The 25,160-nt window shown below is 43.7% G+C and overlaps 1 long non-coding RNA gene across 5 annotated transcripts; it reads left to right on the top strand.

Moving 5' to 3' along the window:
* The first annotated feature begins 19,902 nt into the window (after positions 1–19,902).
* LOC123061190 (uncharacterized) lies at positions 19,903–24,885 on the top strand. 5 transcript variants are annotated; one of them, XR_006428643.1, is made up of 4 exons: positions 19,906–20,263; positions 20,382–20,521; positions 20,657–20,740; positions 22,496–24,885. It is a non-coding gene; the product is annotated as an uncharacterized lncRNA (long non-coding RNA). The 5 variants fall into 5 exon arrangements; XR_006428641.1 differs by having other exon boundaries at positions 19,907–20,263; positions 22,451–24,885; XR_006428640.1 differs by having other exon boundaries at positions 19,914–20,263; positions 20,657–24,355; positions 24,601–24,885.
* Positions 24,886–25,160: the final 275 nt, after the last annotated feature.

The following is a 25,160-nucleotide window of genomic DNA, read 5'->3' as shown; positions in this document are numbered from 1 at the left end:
CCATAAAAATCAACAACTTCGAGGGCACAAATCCGAAGGTGGTAAACGGTCAAAGAATTAAACATTATATCTCAGGTAATCCCATAAATGTTGAAACCAATATTATTGAAACTGTAACCCCGGAGGAATACATAAGGGACACTTTCCGGAATGTTTCAAACTCCGAAAAGGAATAGGTATGTGGTATGGTAAGTAAACCGACTCCGAAACAATTTTTAAGGCAATATTTCTCCGTTTTGGAATATTTAGAAAAATAGAAAAATAAGTAGCAGTCCGAGAAGGACACGAGGGCCCCACTGTTGGAAATATGCCCTAGAGGCAATAATAAAAGCATTATTATTATATTTCCTTGTTCATGATAATTGTCTTTATTCATGCTATAATTGTGTTATCTGGAAATCGTAATACATGTGTGAATAACAGACATCAACATGTCCCTAGTGAGCCTCTAGTTGACTAGCTCGTTGATCAACAGATAGTCATGATTTCCTGACTATGGACACTGGATGTCATTGATAACGAGATCACATCATTAGGAGAATGATGTGATGGACAAGACCCAATTCTAAACATAGCACAAGATCGTATAGTTCGTTTGCTAGAGTTTTCTAATGTCAAGTATCTTTTCCTTAGACCATGAGATCGTGTAACTCCCGGATACCGTAGGAGTGCTTTGGGTATGCCAAACGTCACAACGTAACTGGGTGACTATAAAGGTAGACTACGGGTATCTCCGAAAGTGTCTGTTGGGTGACATGGATCAAGACTGGGATTTGTCACTCCGTATGACGGAGAGGTATCACTGGGCCCACTCGGTAATGCATCATCATAATGAGCTCAGAGTGACCAAGTGTCTGGTCACGGGATCATGCATTACGGTACGAGTAAAGTGACTTGCCGGTAACGAGATTGAACGAGGTATTGGGATACCGACGATCGAATCTCGGGCAAGTAACATATCGATAGACAAAGGGAATAGCGTACGGGGTTGATTGAATCCTCGACATCGTGGTTCATCCGATGAGATCATCGTGGAGCATGTGGGAGCCAACATGGGTATCCAGATCCCGCTGTTGGTTATTGACCGGAGAGTCGTCTCGGTCATGTCTGCTTGTCTCCCGAACCCGTAGGGTCTACACACTTAAGGTTCAGTTACGCTAGGGTTGTAGGGATATGTATATGCAGTAACCCGAATGTTGTTCGGAGTCCCGGATGAGATCCCGGACGTCACGAGGAGTTCCGGAATGGTCCGGAGGTAAAGATTTATATATGGGAAGTCCTGTTTCGGGCATCGGGACAAGTTTCGGGGTTATCGGTATTGTACCGGGACCACCGGAAGGGTCCCGGGGGTCCACCGGGTGGGTCCACCTGTCCCGGGGGGCCACATGGGCTGTAAGGGGGTGCGCCTTGGCCTAATGGGCCAAGGGCACCAGCCCCACATAGGCCCATGCGCCTAGGGTTTAAGGGGGCAAGAGTCCTAGGAGGGGAAGGCACCTCCTAGGTGCCTTGGGGGGGAGGGAAACCTCCCCTTGGCCGCCGGCCATAGGAGATTGGATCTCCTAGGCTGCGCACACCCCCCCTTGGCACCCCTATATATAGTGGGGGGAGAGGAGGGACTTCATACCTGAACGCCTCGGCCTTTGGTTGCCTCCTTCTCCCTCCCCAACACCTCCTCAACCTCCATAGTGCTTAGCGAAGCTCTGCCGGAGTACTGCAGCTCCATCAACACCACGCCGTCGTGCTGCTGCTGGTGCCATCTCCCTCAACCTCTCCTCCCTCCCTTGCTGGATCAAGAAGGAGGAGACGTGGCTGTTCCGTACGTGTGTTGAACGCGGAGGTGCCGTCCGTTCGGCGCTGGTCATCGGTGATTAGGATCACGTCGAGTACGACTACATCATCACCGTTCTTTTGAACGCTTCCGCTCGCGATCTACAAAGGTATGTGGATGCATCTAATCACTCGTTGCTAGATGAACTCCTAGATGATCTTGGTGAAACGAGTAGGAAAATTTTGTTTTCTGCAACGTTACCCAACAGTGGCATCATGAGCTAGGTCTATGCGTAGTTCTTCTTGCGCGAGTAGAACACAATTTGTTGTGGGCGTAGATTTGTCAACTTTCTTGCCGTTACTAGTCCTTTCTTGCTTCAGCGGTATTGTGGGATGAAGCGGCCCGGACCAACCTTACACGTACGCTTACGTGAGACCGGTTCCACCGACTAACATGCACTAGTTGCATAAGGTGGCTGGCGGGTGTCTGTCTCTCCTACTTTAGTTGGAGCGGAATCGATGAACAGGGTCCTTATGAAGGGTAAATAGAAGTTGACAAATCACGTTGTGGCTTTAACGTAGGTAAGAAAACGTTCTTGCTAGAACCCTAATTCAGCCACGTAAAACTTGCAACAACAATTAGAGGACGTCTAACTTGTTTTTGCAGCAAGTGGTTTGTGATATGATATGGCCAAAGTTGTGATGAATGATGAATGATCTATATGTGATGTATGAGATGTTCATGCTATTGTAATAGGATTCACGACTTGCATGTCGATGAGTATGACAACCGGCAGGAGCCATAGGAGTTGTCTTTATTCTTTTATATGACCTGCGTGTCATCAAGAAACGCCATGTAAATTACTTTACTTTATTGCTAAACGCGTTAGCCATAGTAGTAGAAGTAATAGTTGGCGAGCAACTTCATGGAGACACGATGATGGAGATCATGATGATGGAGATCATGGTGTCAAGCCGGTGACAAGATGATCATGGAGCCCCAAGATGGAGATCAAAGGAGCTATGTGATATTGGCCATATCATGTCACGTTTATTATTTGATTGCATGTGATGTTTATCATGTTTTGCATCTTGTTTACTTAGAACGACGGTAGTAAATAAGATGATCCCTCACAATAATTTCAAGAAGTGTTCCCCCTAACTGTGCACCGTTGCGACAGTTCGCTGTTTCAAAACACCACGTGATGATCGGGTGTTTTATTCAGACGTTCACATACAACGGGTGTAAGACAGATTTACACATGCAAACACTTAGGTTGACTTGACGAGCCTAGCATGTACAGACATGGCCTCGGAACACAGAAGACCGAAAGGTCGAGCATGAGTCGTATAGAAGATACGATCAACATGAAGATGTTCACCGATGTTGACTAGTCCGTCTCACGTGATGATCGGACACGGTCTAGTTTAACTCGGATCATGTAATACTTAGATGACCAGAGGGATGTCTAATCTAAGTGGGAGTTCACTAATAATTTGATTAGTTGAACTTAATTATCATGAACTTAGTCTAAAATCTTTGCAATATGTCTTGTAGATCAAATGGCCAACGTAGTCCTCAACTTCAACGCGTTCCTAGAGAAAACTAAGCTGAAAGACGATGGCAGCAACTATACGGACTGGGTCCGGAACCTGAGGATCATCCTCATAGCTGCCAAGAAAGATTATGTCCTACAAGCACCGCTTGGTGACGCACCCGTTCTCCCTGCAGAACAAGATGTTATGAACGCTTGGCAGGCACGTTTCGATGACTACTCCCTCGTTCAGTGCGGCATGCTTTACAGCCTAGAGCCGGGGCTCCAAAAGCGTTTTGAGAGACATGGAGCATATGAGATGTTCGAAGAGCTGAAAATGGTTTTCCAAGCTCATGCCCGGGTCGAGAGATATGAAGTCTCCGACAAATTCTTTAGCTGTAAGATGGAGGAAAACAGTTCTGTCAGTGAGCACATACTCACTATGTCTGGGTTGCATAACCGCTTGACTCAGCTGGGAGTTAATCTCCCGGATGATGCGGTCATTGACAGAATCCTCCAGTCGCTTCCACCAAGCTACAAGAGCTTTGTGATGAACTTCAATATGCAGGGGATGGAAAAGACCATTCCTGAAGTATTTGCTATGCTGAAATCAGCAGAGGTAGAAGTCAGAAAGGAACATCAAGTGTTGATGGTCAATAAAACCACTAAGTTCAAGAAAGGCAAGGGTAAAAAGAACTTCAAGAAGGACGGCAAGGAGGTTGCCGCGCCCGGCAAGCAAGCTGCTGGGAAGAAGCCAAAGAATGGACCCAAGCCCGAGACTGAGTGCTTTTATTGCAAGGGAAGCGGTCACTGGAAGCGGAACTGCCCTAAGTACTTAGCGGATAAGAAGGCCGGCAAAACAAAAGGTATATGTGATATACATGTAATTGATGTGTACCTTACTAGTGCCCGTAGTAGCTCCTGGGTATTTGATACCGGTGCAGTTGCTCACATTTGTAACTCAAAGCAGGGGCTGCGGAATAAGCGGAAACTGGCAAAGGACGAGGTGACGATGCGCGTCGGGAATGGTTCCAAGGTCAATGTGATCGCCGTCGGCACGCTACCTCTGCATCTCCCTTCGGGATTAGTTTTAAACCTTAATAATTGTTATTTAGTGCCAGCTTTGAGCATGAACATTGTATCGGGATCTCGTTTAATTCGAGATGGCTACTCTTTTAAATCTGAGAATAATGGTTGTTCCATTTTTATGAGAGATATGTTTTATGGTCATGCTCCTATGGTGAATGGTTTATTCCTTATGAATCTCGAACGTGATGCTACACATATTCATAATGTGAGTACCAAAAGAAGTAAGGTTGATAATGATAGTCCCACATACTTGTGGCACTGCCGCCTTGGTCACATAGGTGTTAAACGCATGAAGAAGCTCCATGCTGATGGACTTTTAGAGTCTCTTGATTATGAATCATTTGACACGTGCGAACCATGCCTTATGGGTAAAATGACCAAGACTCCGTTCTCAGGAACAATGGAGCGAGCAACCGACTTATTGGAAATCATACATACTGATGTGTGCGGTCCGATGAGTGTTGAGGCTCGCGGTGGCTATCGTTATGTTCTCACCCTCACTGATGATTTAAGTAGGTATGGGTATATCTACTTAATGAAACACAAGTCTGAAACCTTTGAAAAGTTCAAGGAATTTCAGAGTGAGGTTGAAAATCAACGTGACAGGAAAATCAAGTTTCTACGATCAGATCGTGGAGGAGAATACTTGAGTCACGAGTTTGGGGCACACTTAAGAAAATGTGGAATAGTTTCACAACTCACGCCGCCTGGAACACCTCAGCGTAATGGTGTGTCCGAACGTCGTAATCGCACTCTGTTAGATATGGTGCGATCTATGATGTCTCTTACCGATTTACCGCTTTCTTTTTGGGGCTATGCTTTAGAGACTGCCGCATTCACTTTAAATAGGGCTCCGTCGAAATCCGTTGAGACGACACCGTATGAATTATGGTTTGGGAAGAAACCTAAGCTGTCGTTTCTAAAAGTTTGGGGATGCGATGCTTATGTCAAGAAACTTCAACCTGAAAAGCTCGAACCCAAATCGGAAAAATGCGTCTTCATAGGGTACCCAAAAGAAACTATTGGGTACACCTTCTACCTCAGATCCGAAGGCAAGATCTTTGTTGCCAAGAATGGGTCCTTTCTGGAGAAAGAGTTTCTCTCGAAAGAAGTAAGTGGGAGGAAAGTAGAGCTTGATGAAGTATTGCCTCTTGAACCGGAAAATGGCGCAACTCAAGAAAATGTTCCTGAGGTGCCTGCACCGACTAGAGAGGAAGTTAATGATAATGATCAAGATACTTCTGATCAAGCCCCTACTGAAATTCGAAGGTCCACAAGGACACGTTCCGCACCAGAGTGGTACGGCAACCCTGTCTTGGAAATCATGTTGTTAGACAACGGTGAACCTTCGAACTATGAAGAAGCGATGGCGGGACCGGATTCCGACAAATGGCTAGAAGCCATGAAATCCGAGATAGGATCCATGTATGAAAACAAAGTATGGACTTTGACTGACTTGCCCGTTGAGCGGCGAGCCATAGAAAATAAATGGATCTTTAAGAGGAAGACAGACGCGGATGGTAATGTGACCATCTATAAAGCTCGGCTTGTCGCTAAGGGTTATCGACAAGTTCAAGGGGTTGACTACGATGAGACTTTCTCACCGGTAGCGAAGCTGAAGTCCGTCCGAATCATGTTAGCAATTGCCGCATTCTATGATTACGAAATATGGCAAATGGACGTCAAAACGGCATTCCTTAATGGTTTCCTTAAGGAAGAATTGTATATGATGCAGCCGGAAGGTTTTGTCGATCCTAAGAATGCTGACAAAGTGTGCAAGCTCCAACGCTCGATTTATGGGCTGGTGCAAGCATCTCGGAGTTGGAACATTCGCTTTGATGAGATGATCAAAGCGTTTGGGTTTACACAGACTTATGGAGAAGCCTGCGTTTACAAGAAAGTGAGTGGGAGCTCTGTAGCATTTCTCATATTATATGTAGATGACATACTTTTGATGGGAAATGATATAGAACTCTTGGACAGCATCAAGGCCTACTTGAATAAAAGTTTTTCAATGAAGGACCTTGGAGAAGCTGCTTATATATTAGGCATCAAAATCTATAGAGATAGATCAAGACGCCTCATAGGTCTTTCACAAAGCACATACCTTGATAAGATATTGAAGAAGTTCAATATGGATCAATCCAAGAAGGGGTTCTTGCCTGTGTTGCAAGGTATGAAATTGAGCTCAGCTCAATGTCCGACCACGGCAGAAGATATAGAAGAGATGAGCGTCATCCCCTATGCCTCAGCCATAGGTTCTATTATGTATGCCATGCTGTGTACCAGACCTGATGTAAACCTTGCCGTAAGTTTGGTAGGAAGGTACCAAAGTAATCCCGGCAAGGAACACTGGACAGCGGTCAAGAATATCCTGAAGTACCTGAAAAGGACTAAGGAAATGTTTCTCGTTTATGGAGGTGACGAAGAGCTCGTCGTAAAGGGTTACGTCGACGCTAGCTTCGACACAGATCTGGATGACTCTAAGTCACAAACCGGATACGTGTATATTTTGAATGGTGGGGCAGTGAGCTGGTGCAGTTGCAAGCAAAGCGTCGTGGCGGGATCTACATGTGAAGCGGAGTACATGGCAGCCTCGGAGGCAGCACATGAAGCAATATGGGTGAAGGAGTTCATCACCGACCTAGGAGTCATACCCAATGCGTCGGGGCCGATCAAGCTCTTCTGTGACAACACTGGAGCTATTGCACTTGCCAAGGAGCCCAGGTTTCACAAGAAGACAAGGCACATCAAGCGTCGCTTCAACTCCATTCGTGAAAATGTTCAAGATGGAGACATAGAGATTTGTAAAGTACATACGGACCTGAATGTAGCAGATCCGTTGACTAAACCTCTCCCTAGAGCAAAACATGATCAACACCAGAATTCCATGGGTGTTCGATTCATCACAATGTAACTAGATTATTGACTCTAGTGCAAGTGGGAGACTGTTGGAAATATGCCCTAGAGGCAATAATAAAAGCATTATTATTATATTTCCTTGTTCATGATAATTGTCTTTATTCATGCTATAATTGTGTTATCTGGAAATCGTAATACATGTGTGAATAACAGACATCAACATGTCCCTAGTGAGCCTCTAGTTGACTAGCTCGTTGATCAACAGATAGTCATGATTTCCTGACTATGGACACTGGATGTCATTGATAACGAGATCACATCATTAGGAGAATGATGTGATGGACAAGACCCAATTCCTAAACATAGCACAAGATCGTATAGTTCGTTTGCTAGAGTTTTCTAATGTCAAGTATCTTTTCCTTAGACCATGAGATCGTGTAACTCCCGGATACCGTAGGAGTGCTTTGGGTATGCCAAACGTCACAACGTAACTGGGTGACTATAAAGGTAGACTACGGGTATCTCCGAAAGTGTCTGTTGGGTGACATGGATCAAGACTGGGATTTGTCACTCCGTATGACGGAGAGGTATCACTGGGCCCACTCGGTAATGCATCATCATAATGAGCTCAGAGTGACCAAGTGTCTGGTCACGGGATCATGCATTACGGTACGAGTAAAGTGACTTGCCGGTAACGAGATTGAACGAGGTATTGGGATACCGACGATCGAATCTCGGGCAAGTAACATATCGATAGACAAAGGGAATAGCGTACGGGGTTGATTGAATCCTCGACATCGTGGTTCATCCGATGAGATCATCGTGGAGCATGTGGGAGCCAACATGGGTATCCAGATCCCGTTGTTGGTTATTGACCGGAGAGTCGTCTCGGTCATGTCTGCTTGTCTCTCGAACCCGTAGGGTCTACACACTTAAGGTTCAGTTACGCTAGGGTTGTAGGGATATGTATATGCAGTAACCCGAATGTTGTTCGGAGTCCCGGATGAGATCCCGGACGTCACGAGGAGTTCCGGAATGGTCCGGAGGTAAAGATTTATATATGGGAAGTCCTGTTTCGGGCATCGGGACAAGTTTCGGGGTTATCGGTATTGTACCGGGACCACCGGAAGGGTCCCGGGGGTCCACCGGGTGGGTCCACCTGTCCCGGGGGGCCACATGGGCTGTAAGGGGGTGCGCCTTGGCCTAATGGGCCAAGGGCACCAGCCCCACATAGGCCCATGCGCCTAGGGTTTAAGGGGGCAAGAGTCCTAGGAGGGTAAGGCACCTCCTAGGTGCCTTGGGGGGGAGGGAAACCTCCCCTTGGCCGCCGGCCATAGGAGATTGGATCTCCTAGGCTGCGCATCACCCCCCCTTGGCACCCCTATATATAGTGGGGGGAGAGGAGGGACTTCATACCTGAACACCTCGGCCTTTGGTTGCCTCCTTCTCCCTCCCCAACACCTCCTCAACCTCCATAGTGCTTAGCGAAGCTCTGCCGGAGTACTGCAGCTCCATCAACACCACGCCGTCGTGCTGCTGCTGGTGCCATCTCCCTCAACCTCTCCTCCCTCCCTTGCTGGATCAAGAAGGAGGAGACGTGGCTGTTCCGTACGTGTGTTGAACGCGGAGGTGCCGTCCGTTCGGCGCTGGTCATCGGTGATTTGGATCACGTCGAGTACGACTACACCATCACCATTCTTTTGAACGCTTCCGCTCGCGATCTACAAAGGTATGTGGATGCATCTAATCACTCGTTGCTAGATGAACTCCTAGATGATCTTGGTGAAACGAGTAGGAAATTTTTTGTTTTCTGCAACGTTACCCAACACCCACGAGGGTGGTGGGCGCGCCCCCTACCTCGTGAGCACCTCGTGTGCCTTCCGGACTCCGTTTTCTTGCACGTTACGTATTTTGGTCGGTAAAAATTCATTATATAATCTCCCGGGGGTTTGGACTCCCGTATCACACAAAAATCTCCTGTTTTTGTTTCGAGCTGTTTTTCTGACAGATCTAGATTATCATGATGTCCCCAAGTGCTTCCAAGGACAAGTTCTTCGAGAAGGTCATCAACCCTTACCTCGCGGAGGTGCTGCGACACCCTCAAACCATTGAGATGCGTGATGGGTTGCTGCACATCCGCGATGTTGAGGGACCAAAGGGAATCGGAAGCGTGGAGACGAGGCTCGAAGCAATGGAGCAACAAGTTTTCAAGTGCCAGGGGATGGTGGAGCGTGGAATCAACGCTAGCCACATGATGCTCGCGGAGTTCACTAACAACTACAAGACGGATGCCAAGAACACCGAGTAGGCCATCTTCAAGCTACATGGGAAGATCGAGCACCTCCAAGCCCAAATCTATGACCTGCAAAACCAAAACTGTGAGTATGAATATAGATTCAAAAGAATGAGTTTGGCTACAGATTTGAGGATTCCGAAGACTCGATCATCTTTCTATGATGGTGAACCTATGCCTTGGAAGATGGATGACAAGCCCGCATCATCAACAACACCTCCACCGTCTCCTCCAACAAAGAAGGAGACATAATCACATGGGTATGGGCACTCCCCTTGGCAACTGCCAAGCTTGGGGGAGGTGCCCCGGTATCGTATCACCATCACAACTCCTATCTTTACTGTTTTTCTTAGTTCGATCCTATCAGTAGTATCTTGATCTAGTAGAATAAAGTTTATGGCATGATCTAGTTTTGAGTTTTGCTTTATGATCTCTCTTTGTAATCGAGTCCATGAGCTATATATAATAAAGATTAGTGTTGAGTCAAGGGCTTGATTATTTTGCCATGATCTTGGGTGATTTAAAGAAAAGAGAAAAAGAATAAAAAGAAACAAAAAGTTCATATTGATCTTATTGAGAGTAATGACTTCACATAGAAAAAGCATGATGATTAAAAGTTGTTGGGAGTTGGCAGACATAGCTTTGGTCATTGTTGCAATTAATAGGAAGTAATAAGGAAAGAGAGGTTTTCACATATAGATATATTATCATTGACATCTTTTATGATTGGGAGCACTCATTAAAATATGACATGCTAAAGAGTTGATGTTGGACAAGGAAGACAACGTAATGAGTTATGTATTTCTTATATCTGAGATAAAGTATGTTGTCATGGATCCTCTAACTTGTTGAGCTTGCCTTTCCCCCTCATGCTAGCTAAATTCTCAGCACCAAGTAGAAATAGTACTTGTGCTTCCAAATACCCTTAAACCAGTTTTGCCATGAGAGTCCACCATATCTACCTATGGATTGAGTAAGATTCTTCAAGTAAGTTGTAATTGGTGCAAAGCAATAAAAATTGCTCTAAATATGTATGATTGATTGGTGTGGGAGAAATAAGATTTATACGATCTTGTGATGTGGAAGTAATAAAAGCGACGGACTGCGTAATAAAGGTTCATATCACAAGGGGCAATATAAAGTGACGTCCTTTCGCATTGAGATTTTATGCATCCAACCATAAAAGCGCATGGCAACCTCTGCTTCCCTCTGTGAAGGGCCTATCCTTTATCATTATCTTCTACCTTAGGCAAGAGTCATGGTGATCTTCACCTTTTCTTTTTCATTTTATCCTTTGGCAAGCTCAGCATGTTGGAAAGAACATGATATATATATATATATATCTAATTGGATGTAGGGGAGCATGAACCATTATTGTTGACATTACCCTTGAGGTAAAAGGTTGTGGGGAAAAACTATAAGCCCCTATCTTTCTTTGTGTCCAATTAAAACTCCATAACCACAAGTATTGTGTGAGTGTTAGCAATTATGGAGGACTAAATGATAGTTGAGTATGTGGACTTGCTCTTTAGCTCTGACATAGACTCTTTCCGATGTTATGATAAATTGCAATTGCTTCAATGACTGAGATTATAGTTTGTCGGAGCCCAATAAGGTTTATGATTTATACTTTTGCATTGTGAATAGATCATCACTTGAACATAAGTAATCATATGACAAAATCTATATATGTTGTTGTTATGAGAATAATCATGATGCCTTCATGTCCGTATTTTATTTTTATCGACGCCTCTACCTCTAAACATGAGGACATATTTATTGTTATCAGCTTTTCGCTTGAGGACAAGCAAGGTCTAAGCTTGGGGGAGTTGATACGTCCATTTTGCATCATGCTTTTATATCGATATTTATTGCATTATGGGCTGTTATTTCACTTTATGTCACAATACTTATGGCTATTCTCTCTTATTTTACAAGGTTTACTTAAGGAGGGAGAATGCCGGCAGCTGGAATTCTGCGCTGCAAAAGGAGCAAATATTAGAGACCTATTCCGCGCAACTCCAAAAGTCCTGAAACTCCACGGAACATATTAAAATAAATAAAGAAAAATCCTCGCCAAAGATGAAGGCCAGGGGGCCCACACCCAGTTCACGAGGGTGGGGGGCACCCCCCAGGGTGCGCCCCCTACCTCGTGGGCCCCCTGGTGGCTCTCCGACGTCCATCTTCTCCTATATGAAGTCTTTCGATGAGAAAAAATGAAGAGGAACTTTTCGGGATGAGACTCCGCCACCACGAGGCAGAACCTTGGCGGATCCAATCTAGAGCTCCGGCAGAGCTGTTCTGCCGGGGATACTTCCCTTTGGGAGGGGGAAATCATCACCATCGTCATCACCAACACTCCTCTCATCGGGAGAGGGCAATCTCCATCAACATCTTCACCAGCACCATCTCATCTCCAAACCCTAGTTCATCTCTTGTATCCAATTCTTGTCTCAAAGTCCGGGATTGGTGCTAGTAGGTTGCTAGTAGTGTTGATTACTCCTTGTAGTTGATGCTAGTTGGTTTATTTGGTGGAAGATCATATGTTCAGATCCTATATGCATATTATTACCCCTCTGATTATGAACATGAATATGCTTTGTGAGTAATTACATCTGTTCCCGAGGACAAGGGAGAAGTCTTGCTATTAGTAGTCATGTGAATTTGGTATTCGTTTGATATTTTGATAAGATGTATGTTGTCTAGCCTCTAGTGGTGTTATGTGAACGTCGACTACATAACACTTCACCATTATTTGGGCCTAGAGGAAGGCATTGGGGAGTAATAAGTAGATGATGGGTTGCTAGAGTGACAGAAGCTTAAACCCTAGTTTATGCGTTGCTTCGTAAGGGGCTGATTTGGATCCACATGTTTCATGCTATGGTTAGGTTTACCTTAATACTTTTTTTGTAGTTGCGGATGCTTACAATAGAGGTTAATCATAAGTGGGATGCTTGTTCAAGTAAGAACAGCACCCAAGCACCGGTCCACCCACATATCAAATTATCAAAGTATCGAACGCGAATCATATGAACGTGATGAAAACTAGCTTGACGATATTCCCATGTGTCCTCGGGAGCGCTTTTCCTTATATAAGAGTTTGTTCCGGCTTGTCCTTTGCTACAAAAAGGATTGGGCCACCTTGCTGCACTTTATTTACTTTTGTTACTTGTTGCTCATTACAATTTACCTTATCACAAAACTATCTGTTACCACTTATTTCAGTACTTGCAGAGAATACCTTGCTGAAAACCGCTTATCATTTCCTTCTGCTCCTCGTTGGGTTCGACACTCTTACTTATCAAAAGGACTACGATAGATCCCCTATACTTGTGGGTCATCAGGGTGCACCCCTACCCTCGTGAGCCCACCATAAGGCGGTTGACGCTCTTCTTTTGCCGCAAGAAAGCTAATATTCGGTAAAAAATCACGGCGAAGGTTTCAGGCCAATCGGAGTTACAGATCTCCATATATATACGAAATGGTGAAACAGAGCCAGGAGAGAACGCAGAACCAGAGAGAGACAGAGAGATAGATCCAATCTCGGAGGGGCTCTCGCCCCTCCCACGCCATGGGAACTAAGGACTAGAGGGGAAACCCTTCTCCCATCTAGGGAGGAGGTCAAGGAAGAAGAAGAAGGGGGCCCCTCTCCCCCTTGCTTCCGGTGGCGCTGGAGCGCTGCCGGGGCCATCACCATCACCGCCATCTTCACCAACAACTTCACCACCATCATCTCCAACTCTTCCCCCCTCTATGCAGCGGTGTAACCTCTCTCTTACCCGCTGTAATCTCTACTTAAACATGGTGCTTAACGCTATATATTATTTCCCAATGATGTATGGCTATCCTATGATGTTTGAGTAGATCTGTTTTGTCCTAATGGCTATTTGATGATTGTGATTGGTTTGAGTTGTATGTTTTATTATTGGTGCTGTCCTATGGTGCTCTCCGTGTCGTGCAAGCGTGAGGGATTCCCGCTGTAGGGTTTGCAATATGCTTATGATTTGCTTATGGTGGGTGGCGTGGGTGACAGAAGCACATACCCGAGTAAGTAGGTTGTTTGCGTATGGGATAAAGGGGACTTGATGCTTTAATGCTATGGTTGGGTTTTACCTTAATGAATCTTTAGTAGTTGCGGATGCTTGCTAGAGTTCCAATCATAAGTGCATATGATCCAAGTAGAGAAAGTATGTTAGCTTATGCCTCTCCCTCAAATAAAATTGCAATAATGATTACCGGTCTAGTTATCGATTGCCTAGGGACAAATAACTTTCTTGTTGACAAAAGCTCTCTACTAAAACTAATTTAGTTGTGTCTTTATCTAAACAGCCCCTAGCTTTTATTTTCGTGTTCTTTACTTTATTGCAAGCTTACCCAAAAACACCTAAAAGTACTTCTAGTCTCATACTTGTTCTAGGTAAAGCGAACGTCAAGCGTGCGTAGAATTGTATCCGTGGTCGATAGAACTTGAGGGAATATTTGTTCTACCTTTAGCTCCTCGTTGGGTTCGACACTCTTACTTATCGAAAGAGGCTACAATTGATCCCCTATACTTGTGGGTTATCACTTAGCATGATCATGTAGTTGACATAGTATTTGTGGCAAAGCCACCGTTCATAATTCTTTCATACACGTCACTCATGCATCATTGCACATCCCGGTACACCGCCGGAGGCATTCTATAGAGTCATATCTTGTTCTAAGTATCAAGTTGTAATTCTTGAGTTGTAAGTAAATAGAAGTGTGATGATCATCATTTTCTAGAGCATTGTCCCAAATGAGAAAAAAAAGAGAAAGTCCAAAAAAAAGAGAAGGCCCAAAAAAAGAGAGAAAGGCCATAAAAAAGGAAAAGGCCCACATAAAAAATAAAAAATGAGAGAAAAAGAGAGAAGGGACAATGCTACTATCCTTTGCCACACTTGTGCTTCAAATTTTCATGATAGAGAGTCTCTTGTTTTGTCACTTTCATATACTAGTGGGATTTTTTCATTATAGAACTTGGCTTGCATATTCCAACAATGGGCCTCCTCAAGTGCCCTAGGTCTTCGTGAGCAAGCAAGTTGGATGCACACCCACTTAGTTTTTTTCGTTGAGCTTTCATACATTTATAGCTCTAGTGCATCCGTTGCATGGCAATCCCTACTCCTTGCATTAACATCAATCGATGGGCATATCCCTAGCTCATTGATTAGCCTCGTTGATGTGAGACTTTCTCCTTTTTGTCTTCTCCACATAACCCCCATCATCATATTCTATTCCACCCATAGTGCTATATCCATGGCTCACGCTCATGTATTGCGTGAAAGTTTATAGGTTTGAGATTACTAAAGTATGAAACAATTACTTGGCTTGTCATCGGGGTTGTGCATGATGAGAGCATTCTTGTGTGACGAAAATGGAGCATGACTAAACTATATGATTTTGTAGGGATGAACTTTCTTTGGCCATGTTATTTTAGAGGACATAATTGCTTAGTATGCTTGAAGTATTATTATTTTTATGTCAATATGAACTTTTATCTTGAATCTTTCGGATTTGAATATTCATGCCACAATTAATAAGAATTACATTGAAATTATGCCAAGTAGCACTCCGCATCAAAAATTCTGTTTTTATCATTTACCTACTCGAGAACGAGCAGGAATTAAGCTTGGGGATGCTGATACGTCTCCAACGTATCTATAATTTTTGATTGCTCCATGCTATATTATCTACTGTTTTGGATGTTTAAGGGCTTTATTATACACTTTTATATCATTTTTTGGGACTAACCTATTAACCCAGAGCCCAGTGCCAGTTTCTGTTTTTACCTTGTTTTAGAATATCGCAGAAAAGGAAAACCAAACGGAGTCCAATTGACCTGAAACTTCACGGAACTTATTTTTGGATCAGAAGAAGCCCAGAAGACTTGGAATGCACGTCAGGGGATCTACGAGGAGGCCATGAGGCAGGGGGGCACGCCCACCCCCCTTGGGCGTGCCCTCCACCCTCGTGGGCCCCTCGTGGCCCCCCTAACATACTTCTTCCGCCTATATATCTCCATATACCCTAAAAACATCCGAGAGCACAATAGATCGGGAGTTCCGCCGCCAGAAGCCTCCGTAGCCACCGAAAGCCAATCTAGACCCATTCCGACACCCTGCCGGAGGGGGAATCCCTCTCCGGTGGCCATCTTCATCATCCCGGTGCTCTCCATGACGATGAGGGAGTAGTTCTCCCTCGGGGCTGAGGGTATGTACCAGTAGCTATGTGTTTGATCTCTCTCTCTGGTGTTCTTGATTTGGCACGATCTTGATGTATCGCGAGCTTTGCTATTATAGTTGGATCTTATGTTTCTCCTCCACCTCTACTCTCTTGTAATGGATTGAGTTTCCCCTTTGAAGTTATCTTATCGGATTGAGTCTTTAAAGATTTGAGAACACTTGATGTATGTCTTGCCGTGCGTATTTGTGGTGACAATGAGATATCACGTGATTCACTTGATGTATGTTTTGGTGATCAACTTGCGGGTTCCGCCCATGAACCTATGCATAGGGGTTGGCACACGTTTTCGTCGTGATTCTCCGGTAGAAACTTTGGGGCACTCTTTGAGGTCCTATGTGTTGGTTGGATAGATGAATTTGAGATTGTGTGATGCATATCGTATAATCATACCCACGGATACTTGAGGTGACATTGGAGTATCTAGGTGACATTAGGGTTTTGGTTGATTTGTGTCTTAAGGTGTTATTCTAGTACGAACTCTAGGGCTGTTTGTGACACTTATAGGAATAGCCCAACGGATTGATTGGAAAGAATAACTTTGAGGTGGTTTCGTACCCTACCATAATCTCTTCATTCGTTCTCCGCTATTAGTGACTTTGGAGTGACTCTTTGTTGCATGTTGAGGGATAGTTATATGATCCAATTATGTTATTATTGTTGAGGGAACTTGCACTAGCGAAAGTATGAACCCTAGGCCTTATTTCAACACGTTGCAATACCGTTTACGCTCACTTTTATCATTTGTTACCTTGCTGTTTTTATATTTTCAGATTACAAAAACCATTATCTACTATCCATATACCACTTGTATCACCATCTCTTCGCCGAACTAGTGCACCTATATAATTTACCATTTTATTGGGTGTATTGGGGACACAAGAGACTCTTTGTTATTTGGTTACAGGGTTGCTTGAGAGAGACCATCTTCATCCTACACCTCCTACGGATTGATAAACCTTAGGTCATCCACTTGAGGGAAATTTTCTACTGTCCTACAAACCTCTGCACTTGGAGGCCCAACAACGTCTACAAGAAGAAGGTTGTGTAGTAGACATCAAGGTGACAAAAGGTTCATCGTAAAGGGTTACGTCGATGCAAATTTTGACACTGATCCAGATGACTCCAAGTCTCAATCTGGATATATTTTGAAAGTGGGAGCGATTAGCCATAGTAGCTCTGTGCAGAGCATTGTTGACATAGAAATTTGCAAAATACATACGGATCTGAATGTGGCAGACCCATAGACTAAACTTCTCTCACAAGCAAAACATGATCACACCTTAGTACTCTTTGGGTGTTAATCACATAGCGATGTGAACTAGATTATTGACTCTAGTAAACCCTTTGGGTGTTGGTCACATAACGATGTGAACTATGGGTGTTAATCACATGGTGATGTGAACTATTGGTGTTAAATCACATGGCGATGTGAACTAGATTATTGACTCTAGTGCAAGTGGGAGACTGAAGAAAATATGCCCTAGTGGCAATAATAAAGTTATTATTTATTTCCTTATTTCATGATAAATGTTTATTATTCATGCTAGAATTGTATTAACGGGAAACATAATACATGTGTGAATATACAAACAAACATAGTGTCACTAGTATGCCTCTACTTGACTAGCTCGTTAATCAAAGATGGTTAGGTTTCCTAACCATAGACATGAGTTATCATTTGATTAACAGGATCACATCATTAGGAGAATGATGTGATTGACTTAACCCATTCCGTTAGCTTAGCACTTGATCGTTTAGTATGTTGCTATTGCTTTCTTCATGACTTATACATGTTCCTATGACTATGAGATTATGCAACTCCCATTTACCGGAGGAACACTTTGTGTGCTACCAAACGTCACAACGTAACTGGGTGGTTATAAAGGTGCTCTACAGGTGTCTCCGAAGGTACTCATTGAGTTGGTGTATTTCGAGATTAGGATTTGTCACTCCGATCGCCGGAGAGGTATCTCTGGGCCCACTCGGTAATACACATCACTATAAGCCTTGCAAGCATTGTAACTAATGAGTTAGCTGCGGGATGATGTATTACGGAACGAGTAAAGAGACTTGCCGGTAACGAGATTGAACTAGGTATTGAGGTACCGACGATCGAATCTCGGGCAAGTAACATACCGATGACAAAGGGAACAACATATGTTGTTATGCGGTTTGACCGATAAAGATCTTCATAGAATATGTAGGAACCAATATGAGCATCCAGGTTCTGCTATTGGTTATTGACCGGAGACGTGTCTCGGTCATGTCTACATAGTTCTCGAACCCGTAGGGTCCGCACGCTTAACATTCGGTGATGATTTGTATTATGAGTTTATGTGTTTTGATGTACCTAAGGTAGTTCGGAGTCCCGGATGAGATTGGGGACATGACGAGGAGTCTCAAAATGGTCGAGATGTAAAGATCGATATATTAGACGACTATATTCGGATATCGGAAAGGTTCCGAGTGATTTGAGTACTTTTTGAAGTACCGGAGAGTTACGTGAATTCGCCGGGGAGTATATGGGCCTTATTGGGCTTTAGGGGAAAGAAAGGAGAGGCTGCGCGCCCCCCAATGCTTAGTCTGAATTGGACTAGGAGGGGGGGGGGGGGGCGGCGCCCCCTCCTTCCTTCTCTTCTCTTTTCCTTTTCATTCTCTCCTACTCCTACTACTTGGAAGGACTCCTAATTCTACTAGGAAAGGGGGAATCCTACTCCCGGTGGGAGTAGGACTCCCCTAGGGCGCGCCATAGAGAGACCGACTCTTCCCCTCCTCCACTCATTTATATACGGGGAGGGGGCACCCCTTAAAGACACAATAATTGATCATTGATCTTTTAGCCGTGTGCGGTGCCCCCTCCACCATAATCCACCTCTGTCATATCGTAGCGGTGCTTAGGCGAAGCCTTGCGTCGGTAGCATCATCATCATCGTCATCACGCCGTCGTGCTGACGGAACTCTCCCTCGAAGCTCTGCTGGATCGGAGTTCGTGGGACGTCATCGAGCTGAACGTGTGCTGAACTCGGAGGTGTCGTGCGTTCGGTACTTGGATCGGTCGGATCGTGAAGACGTACGACTACATCACCCCCGTTGTGCTAACGCTTCCTCTTTTGGTCTACGAGGGTACGTGGACACACTCTCCCCTCTCGTTGCTATGCATCACCATGATCCTGCGTGTGCGTAGGAAAATTTTGAAATTACTACGTTCCCCAGCAGCACCGGGGCTACATTCGTAGCTTTGGTTGCCGGAGTTCCATCTGGGTCGGGGCGGCGGGATCTGGAGACCTGATTTGGTGGAGCTGCAACCGGCCATGGGTTGAGCTGCATCCGACGGCGCTGCCTCGTGCTGGGACCGACAGGTATGCGGCGCTGGGACAATGGCCACAAGAGTTGGAGGCGACGGCCACAAGTGCTGCAACCAGCACCCACCGATGCTGGAGACAACGACGCCAAGTGCTGGAGAGCTGCAACGACCGGCGTTCAAGGGCGCTTGAAACCACGGCGTCAAGTGCTAGAGATCTGGCGAGGGTCTTTTTTACTGGAAGCAGCCGCAATTTTTGTTACCATGGTCTTATTTTTTTGCTGGAATCAACATTTTTTTCTATCATGTTTTTGTTTTTGCTGGAACCACCTCAATTTTTTGCTACCATGTTTTTGTTTGATAGAAGCAGTGTACAATTTTTGCTACCATCATGTTTGTTTATTGCTGGAACCAACCAAAAAATTGCTACCGTCTTTTTTGTTTGGTGGAACAAGTGTACTCATTTTTTTGCTACAACCGTTTTGAGTTTTGCTACTATCGGTGCTCTCAATTGTTATATCATTTCTTTCATGGCGCGCCGAGACACACGACTATGTGAGGACGAGATTCACAACGAGCGTCAGGGGCCAGTGCGATGACCGACAGAGACAGGCGAGCGCGGAGGGGGGGAAGGGGGAGGGGGGGTGCTTCGATACCGGTCATGTGCTCATTCATGAAAAATACGAGGAGGAAGAACGAGTAGAAGGGGAGGGAGGAGATCATGTGGTTAGGAAGCTTTTTATCGTGCGGTCCTGATGCGACCGACTCAAAGTTGGCCCGGTACGCCGGCGCCTATCAGCCGCCCCAAAAAAAACCCCACCACGCATGATACGCCACACCACCCCGCACGATACGCCGCTCCTGTCGACATTAGTAATAGGGTTATACGTCCACGCCGCCGCCGTCACCGCGGATCCCCAGTGACGCTGCCGACGCCGTTGCCTGTCCCCAGGCCACTGCCACTTCCGCCAATCCCCAGGACGCCGCCGCCGCCGATCCCCATGACACCGATGCTGACGCGGATCCGTACACGCTGCCGCCGTTGCAGATCCCCACACGCCGATGCCGTCCAATAGCATCGCCCGCTGGACCTAACCACGGAGCTGGAGGAGCGCGCTGGATGAGGTACGGGATCGCAGCCGCCGAGCCGAGGTACGGGATCGCCGCCGCTGAGCGACCTTCCTCAATATTTTGTTTAGGGTTCCCCGCCTCTGCCGCCGCCATCGACGGCACCATCGCGGAACCTCAGGCAGGTCAGGACTCCATGCAGGTCGTGCTTGTGTGGAGTCGCCGCACTCCGCACGCCGCTACCGCCGCAGATCCCTGGGGCCGCCACGGCCGCTAATCCCCGCGGACGAAGCCATTCCACGAACGGCCGCTGCAGGCACCACAACAGCAGCTCGTTACCGAGTAAGTTCTTGGCATCCAGCACGCACGTTGGCACCATGCTCTTGGTACGCGGCTGCATGCTCCTCGGTTTCCCTTGCAAGGTGAGCACCATGCGCCGCACCGGGTCAACCTCTTGATCACTCTCTCATGCTGCAGAATATCAGGGGCGTAGATGATGTACAGGATCATCTCGTCCATGCCATGGAACAAAGCCACCTGCTTGACGAGCTCCAAATAGAGGTAAGGCTTGATGCCCCGCTGGATCGACTATTTTTACAATATTGTTGACTTTCTAATGACTGTAGCCCATTTTTTCTTCATTGTTCTTTGGTCTTTTTTGGGAGATTCAACAAATTTCTTCCAAATTATCACAAATGAAGATGTTTATCTGAACCATTATGTAAAAGAATTGGAATCACTGACATATTACATTCTGCCACAATTGCATGAACGAGTGAGTGCTGAGTAGCGAAGCCGATTTTTGCCAGTTCAGATGTCTAGCACCATAATAATAAGACTACTAAAACCAATAATGGTACTATATGTCTTACAAATTAATTTACCCTTACAATGGATTGAGGCAGTAGATTACAGAGGCCTGCATCATGATGGCCCTTTTTTATGTCAGTTGTCTTGGGCGAGTTAAAGGTAACCGCATCTTTCTTACAATTGTTTTGGATTAATATTTTCCCTGTCTGAGCCAACCAAAAGATACTTTCATGCAGCTATTTCTAATTTAATTTAAACCAAGATGACTTTCACCAGTCCCTTTTTTAGTTTTCATGCATTTATCAAGGAAGCTACTTTGTTACTTGGAATGATAAAATAGCTACAATGTAGATATGCTGGTTTTGTGTTTGAATCAGTGTGTTCTGTTATGATGAATGCCTCTTTTATTTGCCAAGCTCTGATGGCTTACCAAGATGTGCCTTTTTTCATTGACTAAGTAATTAAATTAAGAATTTGAAAAAAGTGAAGGTGAGGTAGAGACTATTGGTCCTGTCAAGAAATAATGTTTGTGTTGTTTTAGTCCAGTCAATGTATTGTTTCTCTATCTCGTGAACTGAGAGGTCCTTCGTTCAGGTATTATGGAAGCTCAACCAGGTGCTTTCAGAGTCGACTGATTAGAAGCTAGACACTTGTTCTTTTTATTTCATAATTTACTTTGTTGTGATCCCAACAATTTGTTTTTATTTCAAAATTGGTACTAATCTTGGCATAGCAAACTTGTATGCTGCTAAGACCATAATTTGAAGTGAGATTGTGCTCAATCAACCATTATTTGGCTCCGCTGAACGTAATAGCAGGGTGTAACTCTTCTATTCTTGCAACAGTTAGTCCTAAAGGACCTTTGGTCCTTTAAATATGTTGAAATATTAATACAAATGTAGCATCAATGGCATTAAAATGGAATATGAAATTGGCAGTTCGATATTGGTGTTTGGTAGATAGGTTTCTCATCTGTGATATTTTCGCATATGATTTGCTGCTTTATAAACTTGTATAACTATGCACTGCTGTGTAATATAGATAACAATTATGTATTGATATTCTATCATGGCCTGCTTGATGTTGTTATGAAAGTCGTTTCTGGTGCATATGAAAGAAAGTTCCTAAATATCATGATTGCACCGAACAACAAAGTGCATTTCTATAGAATCTGTTGGTTTATTTTTTTATAGAATCTTCCCTTACTCACATGTTATTACCAGGATATCTATTATACTACCATCTTCATATGTAGCTGTGGAAATAAAATCAGAGAATGATGTGATGTAGCTGCTTTACTCCTTATTTCTTACTCCCTCCGTTCCTAAATATAAGTCTTTTTAGAGGTTTCAAATGGACTACATCATATGGATGTATATAGACATATTTTAGAGTGTAGATTCACTCATATTGCTCTGTATGTAGTTCCTTGTTGAAATGTCTAAAAAGACTTATATTTAGGAACGGAGGGAGTATTTGGAACTCATTTCTTCATGCGAACACCAGGGTTTGTTCAGTGGCAACATGTGGTGAGATAGACAAGAACACAGCTTGGCATTGGGCAAAGGAGAATAATGCACATGTGATATTATCTACATCGATTCCCTTATTACCATGGTTGTATTCTGCTAACTTGCCATCTACTTACTAGAATTGGTCACAAATGATAGTGCGGTTTGAAGGTAAAATATTTGTGTTTTTCATTCTTTCATTGAATAGTCAGATCGATCCTTAATAAAGCATGTTGCATCTAATGTCACCATTATAGAGATTTGATCTATTCACTTTCTCGTGCTTACACATTAATATTAGAGCCTGTTGCTAGTAAGGCAAGGTATTATTGCACATTGATTATTGATTATTTTCTGTTTCAAATTCTAGACCACATCCTTTATCTCTACCGTGAGCAAGGAGTCTGATACCAACTGCTAATTAAGTTTTGTCTTTTTTTTTTCACTCAGTTGCATTCAGTGTGTAATACATTTACATTGGTTTCAAATAGTACAACTGCGGACATATCCACCTATGCAGAACACCCAACTATTTCATCCGGTGAACTGCGTAGATCTTCTATGTGCATCTCCGTCATGTTTAACTACAACATGCTTATGTGATCTTATCATGAAGTCATTTTTCAGTTTGTGTGCAACGTAACTACATGTAAATTTGTAATACACCAACTTTTTTCTTCCTTTTTGTTTTTCGATTGACTCAATTTACCATCTCAAATGTCATTCCCTTTATAGCTAGCACATCATCTCCAAAGAATTTATTTAAGTTGAAATCCAGTAATTAAATGTTGATCGCATAAGCAGGCTGATGGTATATTGGTTGAATTTTTTTATTCCTACTGTATTGAACTAAAACTGTTCTTTCCTGAATATATTGGATCGCAAAGAACTAAATCTATCTACAATGTCTTTGGGCATATTCTGAATTTGCAGAGTTAGCACAAACCTGAAAGCGTATATGCAGCTCCCAGATGTTGCAGGCAAAAGGAAGGGCACATACGTCATGCGATACCATGTATCTGGTAGTGGTTTCGTCCCCAGACGCTATGCATTCATTGTCTGGTTTGTATGTATTTGTGATTTTCCAACTAATATAGTGTTAGCTCTATGTTAACCTTCTTTTAGGTACTTCCCAGGATTTTCTTTGTAGGAAACCCCAAAAATATAAATAGGTGTATTTTCCCATGAAGATGCTAAATTTTGTTGGTCTTATTTATGGGATAGCAAAACCATTTTTGTGTGCACTTAATTGTCAGGTTGGACGCACCGGGTGTTGGGAGTTTTGAGCAGATTAACACCAATACTGCTTCTATATCCACCTCTACTATTATTGCTTCTATATTTCCTTATTGCATGTCTTTGTTTCCGGTAGGCCACGCCACCCTTTTCTACTAAGTTATATACATCCAATATGTTGGTGTTGTGACCTGTATGTAGACGAAATATCTTAGGTTTGTATGAATAATTTGTATGTGATTTCATACAGTATCTTGTTGACGCTATGAGCATCGATTGTCATATAAGATGAAGGAGCTTCTAGCGCCAGTTCCGATCAGTGATTATATGAAGGCAACAATAAAATATTTGAAGCAACAGTGGGGCACAAGGTTGGTGCCAGTAATCTATAGAGGTCTGAAGGAAAGACGACATGATTATTTGAGTTGGTTGAGAATCACCCATGTCATAGCTACATCAGTTAATCTTGGATTTGCCCTGGTGGCACTTTGATCGCACCACACCAAAAGGTCTAGAAGATCAAGATATATGCACACAAATGATTATTTTGCTAATTAAATTGGTCAGTGTAATACTCATACAACTACCATCATAAGACACTGCCATCTCATCTATGCAGGTAGGCTTACTATTTTTCACTGTGTTTTTGTGTTTGTTTCCTGTGTTTACTACCATCTCATCTATGTAGGCAGGCTTACTGTTTTTCAATTTTTTTCGGCTTTGTTTCTTGTGTTTATTGCCATTTTCCCATTCCCTCGAGATACTTTAGCTGTCGCTACTCTTTTCATTTATGTAAAATACATTTTCTTTAAAAACTTGATTATTTGAACTTCTAGACCATCTACCTTTTTTGGGACACTGCAGGACATGGTTGATTATCAGGTGAGTGAATTCTGGCGAGAATGAATCAAGTAAGTTTTCATAGTTGGTCTATTCAAAATGGATGAAAGGGACCAGTTACTGTGGATATAAGTTTGCACTCTGTCTTCCTGCTCACTCAACCAATGTGTTCATGGGAGACTTATTTTAGGGAAACATAAAAACAATTATTTTTTCTATGCGTAGTATTAAATATGCTCTTAAATTTTAGAATATTATTTTTTTGCCAGATTTTAAATGTTAGGCTTCAATAAATCTGAAATTTCTATAGTTTGATTTGCTATGTTTATTTCACGCTTACCACTAGGAAATGCTTCATTTTAATCATTTTATTTGGTGCACACCATTGTAAGTGTATTATTATAAGAAATCAAGTCTATTCTAGAAGAATATTCACTCATGATAGTTTTAAGTTTTGGTAAAGCAGAATGTGTAAATTCATTTTAAATTGTCCAACAGATAATAAATTGTTCCGCGTAAAAGAAAATGATGCTTACAAAAAATTATGCTTGATTAGGATTTAACGATGAGGGACGCTACTTGGG

The sequence above is a fragment of the Triticum aestivum genome, chromosome 3A (genome assembly GCF_018294505.1).
Source record: "Triticum aestivum cultivar Chinese Spring chromosome 3A, IWGSC CS RefSeq v2.1, whole genome shotgun sequence".
Taxonomy (NCBI): domain Eukaryota; kingdom Viridiplantae; phylum Streptophyta; class Magnoliopsida; order Poales; family Poaceae; genus Triticum; species Triticum aestivum.
This window is presented reverse-complemented; position numbering and strand designations above follow the sequence as displayed.